The sequence below is a fragment of the Sorex fumeus genome, unplaced genomic scaffold (assembly GCF_029834395.1).
Source record: "Sorex fumeus unplaced genomic scaffold, SorFum_2.1 ptg000045l, whole genome shotgun sequence".
NCBI classification, from domain to species: Eukaryota; Metazoa; Chordata; class Mammalia; order Eulipotyphla; family Soricidae; genus Sorex; species Sorex fumeus.
The window spans coordinates 4,968,986-4,979,531 of record NW_026606102.1 but is presented as its reverse complement, the minus strand read 5'-3'; positions in this window follow the sequence as shown (position 1 = coordinate 4,979,531).

The window sequence follows — 10,546 nt, the reverse complement described above, 5'->3', positions numbered from 1 at the left end:
TCACCAGGTGCAACCTGAAAGAAAACAAACCAACTCCCCCCTCCCAAAACAAAGAAACTCAGGGAATATATATATATATATATATATATATATATATATATATATATATATATTGGAGTGATAGCACAGCGCGGTAGGGTGTTTGCCTTGCATGCAGCCAACCTGACCAACCTGGGTTCAATTCCTCTACCCTCAGAGAGCCCGGCAAGCTACTGAGTCTCTTGCCTGCATGGCAAAGCCTGGCAAGCTACACGTGGTAGGATACCATGTGCTTGTGAGTAATGTACAGGCCCACAAAGCCAAGATGGTGACCTCTAGCTCCCCACAACACATGACGTACTGCCAAACACAGTAACAACAAATCTCACAATGGAGACGCTCGAGCAAATCGATGAACAATGGGAGGACAGTGACAGTGACAGATATATCACATATATGATATATTTTTATATATTTTTGCATAGTTTTATCTGCGCATGAAAACTGGAGTTAACAGGATGTATACACCAGTTCCATGCCAAATTCTGCCATGGCCCTGAGTGGCTGGCAGGCTTACACCTTAAGATCATCAGGAAGGCTGGAGTGTGCTGTGGTATTCGTGGTCCCAAGTTGCAGACTGCTTCCCAGATCCCTGTCCCGTGGAGATCCCTTCCATGGTGACTCTGAGCTAGGCCAGGGGACTTGCTTTGGCCAAAGGAAAGTACCCCAGTCATTGGGCAGAGGTGAAGTCTGGAGCAGCCCAGAAGGATAAGGATGCAGCTTCTTTGAAGACCAGGAGTCCTTGAGGCCGAGGGAGCAGCCAGCCCTCTGTGCCCTCTCCCCGGGCTGGAGTGTAGGCTTTGCAAGCAGGAGGCCCAGGGTCCATCCCTGGCACTGCATGTTCACCTCACAAGCTGAAGTGACCTCCAAAGCATGGCGCTGGGTGTAGCGCCTGAGCACCGTGGGTGCGTCCCCAAACCCAAATACATAAAAGGCAGCCCCAGAGGGAGTTTACAAAGCTGAGCCACAGAATTGTGAAGAATCAGAACGGATTCTTTTCGGCCACCAACCCTTGGGTGGGTCCGTACCCAGGCCAACACCAAATCTAAACCCAAGATAGGGGAGTGGAGAGGAAAAACCACACTGGAATCATCCAGTTCTCACATTGGAGCAATTGTTCTTATCTGCTTGAGAAACACAGGGGCTCTTTCCCCCGACGCCCAGAGGGAAATGGTAAACTGATATATACAGTGAATGTTATCAGGCATGTATTTCGGTGTGATAGATTTATTTTTGAGCAGTCTCTTTCTCATACACGTGGGGCTGGGCATCAAAGCCAAGTCTCAAGCATGCGAGACCTGGGCTCTACCACGGAGCCACACCCCTAGTCCAGATCTATGTTTTAATTAGGGCTTGTAAATCTTTAATAATACTTAAGCCTCTAATATGGTAAAGCATTTCATAGGACATATTCATTACCAAGGAAAAAAGGTGTGTGCATTCCTAGGAGTCAAATTCAGAGCCTCACACACATCCGACACATTTTTAATATACAAATGATTTTTTTTCTTGTTTTGCAGTCACATCCAGTCGTGTCCTGCACTCAGGAATCACTCCTAGTAGTGCACAGGGGACCCTATGGGGTGCTGGGGATTGAACCTGGATCGGCAAGGCAGGAGCCCTCCTCACTGTGCTATCTGTCTGGCCTACACCGTCTTGCTTTTAAATAATCCCCTTCCCTTCCCTCTGTTGACATTACTGTGATGATGGGATACGTGGCACCCCTGAGTGGTGGTAACAAAGGATGGCATCCTCAGCTGTGGTTTTCACTGCTGAAATCTCCTGTAGAGCCAGGATCACATCTGGCAGAGCCTCTGGTATTTGGCCTGGCACCTGTGGAGGCACTGGGGCCCCAACTCCTTTTTTTTTCTTTTTGGGTCACACCCGGCGATGCTCAGGGGTTACTCCTGGCTCATGCACTCAGGAATTACTCCTGGAGGTGCTCGGGGGATCATATGGGATGCTGGGAATCGAACCTGGGTCGACCATGTTGGCTGCGTGCAAGGCAAACGCCCTACCCGCTGTGCTCCAGCCCCTGGGGCCCGAACTCTTGACCTCACACTTGCAAGGCTGGTGATGGAACCATTGAGCTATCTTCTGGTCCCAGAAAATAGTTTATAACGTTGGGACTATAATTGGGCAGAAGGGAATGATGCTTTCAAAATATTGGGAGGGGCTCGCCTTTCAAGTCTGCATTCTCCCTTGAACACGTATCTCGCTTGCTTGTCTCGATGTTTCTTTGCTTACCTATTTCCACTCTGGAGAAGCTTGTGTTCTCTTTTGACCACACATTTCTCCCTCTGTTTTCCATCACATCTTTCTAAATAAGTTTCAGTGAAAACTATCTTGCTTCACCAAAAAAATAAAACAACCCCCCAAACAAACTCCCACCCCAAAAAAATTGGAGGGGGTTTATTTACTATTATTATTATTATTTCTATTTTGACTTGGGGGCCACATCTGGCAGTGCTCAAGGGTTATTCCAGGCATCATTCCTGGCAGGGCTCGGGTGCTGAGCCTTGAACCCAGGATATCAAGGAAAGCACTCCACCTGCTGTTCTATGTCTGTAAGCCCTAAATGGAGTTTAAAAACCAGTTCATTTCACAGGTTAAACTGGGAGTTCTTTTTCCTTGAAAAAGGACTTAAAGTAACTGAAATAAGACTGAAAGCCCTGACTCTGAGGATGTACAGAAGAAAAGGCGAATCTGTTTTCCAGTCAGCTGGATCCAAAGAAGAAAACATTGTGGATGTTCAATCATTTCTTTTTAGGGTGGAGTAACTATGCAAAGGATAAGAGAATTGGGGGCCCTGAAATATAAATAGGCGCGAGACTTCCTGATGGCCTCCGCGCACCTGCCCTCCACCGGACATTCTCTGCTGGACCGTTTCCCTGCGGAGGAGGCAGGGCTGGCATCTCTCTCCTCACCCCCTCACCTGGGTCTCCACACAGTGGGAAAGACTTCAACTCCCAACGTTCAGTATATTTTGCTTTTTTTTTTTTTTAAATCAGACTTTAATTGGTGGAAATGACCCTTTTGGTTAATTTCAGTTAGTGGGTTTTCCAGTTGTTTGAGGTTTTGTTGCCTTTTGTAGGTCACTACTGATGCTGGGTGGTGGCACACATGACTGAGCCCTTCTTAAACCTGGGCTCAGGAGCTAGAGTGGTAGCACAGTGGGAAGCGCGCTTGCCTTGCCCGTGGTCAACCTGAATTCTATCCCCAACACCCCATATAGTCCACTGAAGTATCGCCAGAAATATTCCCTGAGTTCAGGAGTCAGGAGTAACCCCTGAGTATCACCAAGTGTAGCCTGAAATCTCCCCCTCCACAAAACCTGGACTCAGAAGGCAGGCAGAACTGGGACCCCAAAACCAGCTAATTCTACTTCTGTGGACTATATATCCTCTGCTCTTCCCCAGGTGACGAAATGAGGAAACAGTTCATGTACAGTGGGGATCTTTGGGGGCCTGGGGTGGGAGTGGTACCAGGGATCCAACCCAGATCTTCCTTGGGGGCAGAAGCTCTACCGCTGAACATACTCCTTCTTTTTTAAAGAAAAAAAAATTCTTTTTCCAAAGTTCTACATGTATATAGTTTAGAGAGTTAAGTATTTCCAGTGAGACTTTGTATTCCCCCAAGGTAATATTCCCGTTCCCCCCTACACACACACACACACACACACACACATGCACACACATGTATTTTATTGCCCCCCCCCCGAACCTGACGAAACATATCTAAACATGTTCCTAGCTGTACTCTGTGATTTCTCAGCCACTGACTTCCCCATATGGGACGACCAGGCTCTAGTTTCCTGTCACTCCCCGCTCTGCACTCTTTGGTGTATGCAGGCCCTGAGCTCTGCCCAATGAGCAGTGCCCTCAAGGTGCCGAGTGAGTGTGCACTGCATGGCCAAGTTCTGGCCTCTTCAGGTAGGTTATCATGACAGGGGGCAGTAGTGTCAAGCCAGCCCTGGGCCAACAGTAAGCATGTACTCCTACTTCTTGGGAAGCTGATCCCTCAGCTCCCGTCTAATGCTGGCCCTAGAGAAGAGCTCATGCACTGAACCCGTGCACAAACCTGGCAGCTCTGCTAACCTCCTGGGGAAAATACCCCAGATCTAGCCTGTCAGAGCCAACTGGGCCTCCTCATTGGCAAACTCACGGCCATCCATGGTCCTACAATAGGATCCAGCGGTTTCTCTGCAAGGGCCCCCAGGTAAGTCAGAGCAAGGAGGGAAGCAGCCCCCTTGGCAGCCTTTCCACTTCCCAGAGAGGCACGGAGGCTTCAGGCCCCCCTGGTGAAACTAAAGTGGTTCCCATAGCTGTGTCCCATGAGCTGAGAGGTAACTCCAACTCCCCACACAAAGGTCCCAGTGGGTTAGAGCCAATTTCTTGATTTTTATACATTTGATTTTCATAAAGTAGTTCACAATAGTTCATTACAGATGATATTCAAACACCCACCCCACCAGCAAGCGTCTTCCCACCACAATAAGCGGGAAGTGTGTGAAGGTTGTTGTATTTCATTCTGGAGCCGTTTAAGCCCATATATAAGAGAATACAAGCAAGTATGTCAAAACCAAACAAATGTGTGCTACTTTAGTTATATCAGTGGGCTAGAGTATAAGATGTCAGTGGCCACAAATGTGGCCACGTGCTTCAGGAAATACTGTATCACTCTCTTCTGGGAGCTTTATTTTATACTATCTGGATCTTGGCCATTGATGAGATTACATGGTGCCTGGGGCAGTTTGTGGGCGTGACTGCCAAGCTACTGGAAAACTGGGGAGCTGGGTGGAGGAAGCCCAGTCCTGATCCGAGCAGGCTTGGAGATCTCAGCTATGGGCCCTGCATACCTGGGTTTCTCTGTAGGCTCCTTCATGGGTGAGGGTCATCCAAACGTGTGGAGAGTGGCAGAGCCAATTTCTCAAAGAGGTCCAGTGTCTTTAGGGGAGGCCCTCTGAGCAGGACCCTGCCGTGGCCTCTTAGTCACTTCCCTGATAGGTCCAATGTGCTGTTTCTAGACTCTACATCAGGGGACAGTTTGGACCCCCGTGTATTACTGTCCTTGAAATAGATGGGTGGGAGACAATTAAAACAGCCTTGGAGATGGACCAGGGAGATCAAATCAGTTGACTCAATATATTTGCTAAAGTGTAGCAGGGTCCCTCTTCCTGGGGGCATCGCAACCCACAGATTCCAGTCTAGAAGCTGCCTTGGGTGAAGGAATTGGGACTGTTTGGCATGACAGTCGCCTCCTGCTCACCTCTCTTTCCTTTTCATTTTTTATTAAAATTGTTTTTTATCTCCTCCTTGACTGTCACACACTAAAAGGACTTTGATGGCTGTCCTTCCATCCGCCCACACCTAGGGGCACCCGGCTCATTCACTGTTTGCAGAACAAGGTGTCAATTCCTCCACCCCAGGGTGCTGACTCCCCCGCTTCCGGTCTTTCAGCCCTGTGCCCCTTGTTCTGGATTCCTAATTCCTCTGATATTGTTGGCGAACCACATTCCTAGAGACCTCTGCTACTGTCAGCTGCAGCTCAGATGCCACCATGCTCTTTAACCCACTCTCTTATTTACTTTTGATGTGCTGTCACATGATGTTGGCTCAGTAGAAGCATTTGAGTAGGAGGGAGTAGAGTCAGATGCCGAAAACTGGGGACTATTCTTGGCCATCTGCAAGATTGTGGTGGCAATGAAAGGAAATAGCCAGGAAAACCCATAAACTTTGAGCAAAATTCTACGAAAGATGAATTCAGGCAGGGCTCCCCAAACTGCAAGCAGAGACATTTGCTGAGAGAGAAACCGCCTGCAGTCAGTGAATATACAGCTCCATAGTTTGGGGGCTGGAGAAATGGCTCAAAAGCTTTGCATGCAGGAGTCCTGGGTTTACTCTCTCAAACACCACCAGGTGGGATTCTAAAGTAGCGGCATGATGAGCACCAAATTCTAGAGGCTCACTTTGAAGGCTGAGGAAGCCAAACTTCGATGCCTCCCAACTAAGCACTGCAGCTCACCCTGAGCGTAAAGACAGTGCCTGCAAGCAAAGCCGTGCGAGGAAATACGCCTTCCACGCAGCTGTGCAGAACTGATGCAATAGGGCATTTACAGTGCTGTCGACCCGTTCAACACCAGTTTCAGGTGCCCCTAATTGAACTGACAGAAAAATGGGGTAGCTGTGCAACACACCAGGGAATCAAGGCATTAAAAGTGGTGCCTGTATTCCCTCCCCTCTATTTTTTTTCTTTCCCCTCCCCTCTAGAGCTAACTAAAGCAATGGATCAGAAACATATCATTTTTGCATGGATTCCATTAACAGAGCTATGTCAAACTGCATGTGCATGACCAAGCTCACGCTGCTGATGGTATGTTTGTTTGGAGGTCACACCTGGCGGTGCTCAGGGCTTACTCCCAGCTCTGTACTCAGGCATTACTCGTGGTGGTGCTGGGGGAACTGTATAGAATGCTCGGGATTGAACCCAAGAGAGCAGTGTGTGGGGCAAGTGCCTTCCCTGCTGTCCTATCTCTCAGGCCGTGTTTAGTGTTTCTGAAGTGCTGACAGCAGGGGGATCGGTGCTCTGAGTTCTGAGGGCCTTAACAGTCAGGAGGACTCGGGCACGCGTTGTACTGGCATGGAAGTGCACCATGTATCCAGGTCTCGGTCTGTGGTGGATTCTAACACACAATACATGCAGTTCAGAAGTCAGCCCCAATCACAGGCAAGCCCCTGCTCCCTGGCTGGCCTGGCTCTATCAAGATTCTGGAACTGACTCCTGAAAAGCCAATTTGGAGAGTCTGGCTAGGGCCGTCGTGACTCAGTGGCAGGACACAGGCCTCGCATGCGTGAGATCCTGGGTTCAATGCTCTGCCCCATAAACAGGTTACTTTGTCAACACTCCCTACTTAGACCAGCTCGAATGGATTCTACTCTCTGCAACCGCTCTCTGAACACCCTGCTTGATATTAGGAACTGCACCGAAGGAAAACTGGCCCCAGGAAAAAGCACCTCAACTGGATAGGAAAGAACTGGGCAAGTGCGAATAGGAAAAGTATTCTTCGTTATCCATTCTGGGAATTAGAAAGACTCAGCTGGTACCAGAGAACAAGGCGCTCCTGTTCATGTATACCAGTGGCAAACCAGGGGACTGTCCTGTAACCACAATTTTGAATCCTGTCATTATATACTCTTTGAGTATCAACAGTAAAAGATTTTTAAAATGTTATTTTTATTTTATAAGGTTGTTCACAATAATTTTTTATTCAATATTCCAACACCAATCTCACCACCTTACATCTTAACCACCACCATTATTTCAAATTTTCCCAACCACCACCCAAACCTGACCCAATACCAGGCCCTAAATAATTTATTTTGTATTGCTTGTTATAATTCTCTAAAAATGATAAAAAATTTTTCCTTAGAAGAAAGTGTGTAAAGATTGTTGTATCTCACCCTGGACTAGTGAGCCCTTATATAGATTACTAACATCCTGTTACAGGCTGAGTTGTACGCTAATATTTTTTAATTGAGATTGCTTGCCTTCTACCTTACATCCTATCCAATGTGTGCTACTCCTGGTACAGCAGTGGTAAGAGAGTATGTTACAGTCCAGGAATTCTAAAATTTTAAATAAGGTGATACAACTGGGTGGTGACTTTGGGGTCTGAGGCATCTCTATAGCTTGTTAATCTCTTCCAAGATTTGTAAATCTTTGGATGGTGGCCAGTTAAGGAGCTTATGTGGTGCCAGAGGCAGTTCATGGGGGTGACTGCCAGGATCCTAGAACAGGGCATGGGGGAGGTCACCCATCCCCAACTCTGAGAGACCCTGGAGATTTAGGTCACAAACCCCGCATGTAGTTTTTCAAGAGATTCATGCATGGATTGGGCTCATCTGAGCCTGGGGAAGATTGGCTGTGAGCACGACAGCGATTGGGTTCTGGAGGTTTTCAGTTGCTGGGGCTCTGTTAGGGCAGGTGGGGACTCACCTGTATCCCCCCCTCTAGGGTACCCGGGATATGAGGTTCAGCCTGGCACAGAGTCTGGAGGCAACTCTGCAACTTGGTCTCTTCCGAGATTTTTTTGAGTCTCAAAAGAGCTTCAACAGTTCACTGGCCTCAAAGTGAGTTGAGTGCCTTCTCCCACTCCCTCACCCTTTCATACTGGGCAGAACCCAGGCCCTGTGCATGCCAAGTATGTGCTCTGCTGTTAAGTCACACCCCTGGCAGGTGGGTCCTCTCTCTTCCTCTCTCAAAACGGAAGAATCATTCTCTTTAAAGCAAGCCAGGGAGATAGCTGAGATGGCAGAGAAGTCCCGAGGAAGCAGGGCGATGGCCCCCAGCACCGTTAAGTTAGCTAGCTAGCTCCAAGTAGCTTGCTCCACATTGCCACACTGTCTAGCATGGTCAGGCCAGTTCTCAGGAGTGGTACCTGGGTCCCTCCCCACTGTGCTTGCAAAAAACCTCCCTTCCAACCAAACTAGTTTGAGCCCATTTTACCAGGTGATTTGTAGCATCCCTTTTCTTGAAGCAACTGAGAGAATACTGTGCTCCTTAAGCAGTGCCCAGTCCTGCCTGCCTTCCTCCCCCCGCCACCTGCTCCCCTCTCTTCCTGGGACCTCCCTCAGATACTGTCAGCTGATCAGGCCTCAAGATTCAATGCTCAGGACAGAAATATGGTATTGCCTGGGGGAACCTATGGTGCCAGGGCCAGAGCTCAGGGTCTCTGCAAGCAGGCGACTCTCCCAGCCCTCTGGGCCATCTCTGCTGCCTGAAAGCCTCATTTTTAAAAAAGGGGTGTAGGGGCCTGGCAGTTCTGGGGAAACACATGTGGTGCCAGGTTCAATCTGGGTTGCCACCTTACGTCCTGTACTCTCTCTCTCTCTGACCCCTGAAGTCTCTCTTATTTTTTCTTTTAAAAAAAACATTTTTAGGCACTATGACTTATAGTACTATCTATGGTAGTGTTTCATGAGTACAACGTTTCGATATCACAGCCCCCTCCAGAGAAAGTCTCACTCTTAAAACCAGGTATTTGGGATGAACATTGAGCCAGGGTGGGTAACAAGAGGCGGTTCTAAGGATTTGGGGCTTGGTAAAAGGAAGGCTTATAAATACCCAACAGATTTTCTTCTCTCTTCCCTTTGTTGTTGGTTACGATCTGGGTCTAATGTTAACTTGGTTGAGATACTGAAAGTGGGAGTTGGTGGGAGAGGATTTCTCCCCTCCCGCCCCCCACCAAAAAAACCCCTGCTGTAGTATGATGTAAGGTGGCACAGGAAGGAAACTCAAGGTTTTGACCAGTGAGCTCTACACCCAGCCCTACCTTACAGACCTTTTAGTATAACTGTTGCCACTCTAGGTGATTTCTTCCGGTCCTCTGGTTTTAGGGACCACTTGGTGTCTCCCTTGTCTAAAATTCACCTGAGCTCCAAACTTGGTGACTGCTGGCTGCACCAGTTAGTACATAAAAGCAGGCACCCTGGTCTTCCATCCTAACAACAATGGCCCTTTACACAAAACCTACAGTTGCTCCAGAGTTTCCCAATTCAGCAAGCACCACCACTGTCCAGCTGCAATAGATAATAAGCCGAGAGATGGTGCCGAGGGCATGCACCTTGCTCACGGCTGACCAGGTTTGATCCCTCGCATTGCATGAGTTCCCACTTCCCCCTCCCTCCTACCAACCCTGCGCAGGAGTGATACCTGAGTGCAGAGCCAGGACTAAACCCTGAACACTGCGATTGTGGTCCTAAAACTAAAAAGAAAAAAAAAAATCCTGCTGCCCTGGGATGTGACTCGAGGCATAGAGCACATGCCATGCACGCCTGAAGTCCTTGGGTTGGTACCCAGACCGAAAGACAAAATCAGAACTGGAGGTGTGTGGTCCCTCTCAACATTTAAAAAGAATCTTGTGGACACAATGGAACTAACTTTACAGATTAAAGATGTCACTGCTAAGGCAATTCTGCTTTGCCACCACAGAATCAAGTTCTTCCAGCAGCTGCAGTCGCCCTTCGACTAACGGAGAAAATGGTGAAAACGTTGCTATAGCAACTAACTTTTTGTTGGCAGCCTTTCCAGCGCTAAATACTCTGGATGGATCACCTTCTCACGTCATATATTACATCAATGCGTAGAGTTGAAAACAATGAAGGCAATGGGCTTGAATGGGCTCCTGAAGGACATATTAAAGTCAGCGATTGCATTTCTTTATCACTTAATAAGAAAGCCACAACAAAATCCTCTGACTCAAATTACGAGAAGATTCAATGCAATGTATGCTGCTGTGAAACAAGGCCTTCAACAACCAGTCCTCGAGATTAATCCGGCATTTGACTTCAGAGAGGCTGCATTATGGGTGATATTTGCGGGATACGATGCCTTTGTTGGAAGAAGCATTTTAGAACTTGAGCACCGACCGAACCTCAATGGAAGAGCAATGGTTGCGCAGGTCAGGTTGGTTGCGACCTATGCTGAAGTGACCCCATACACAGCAATG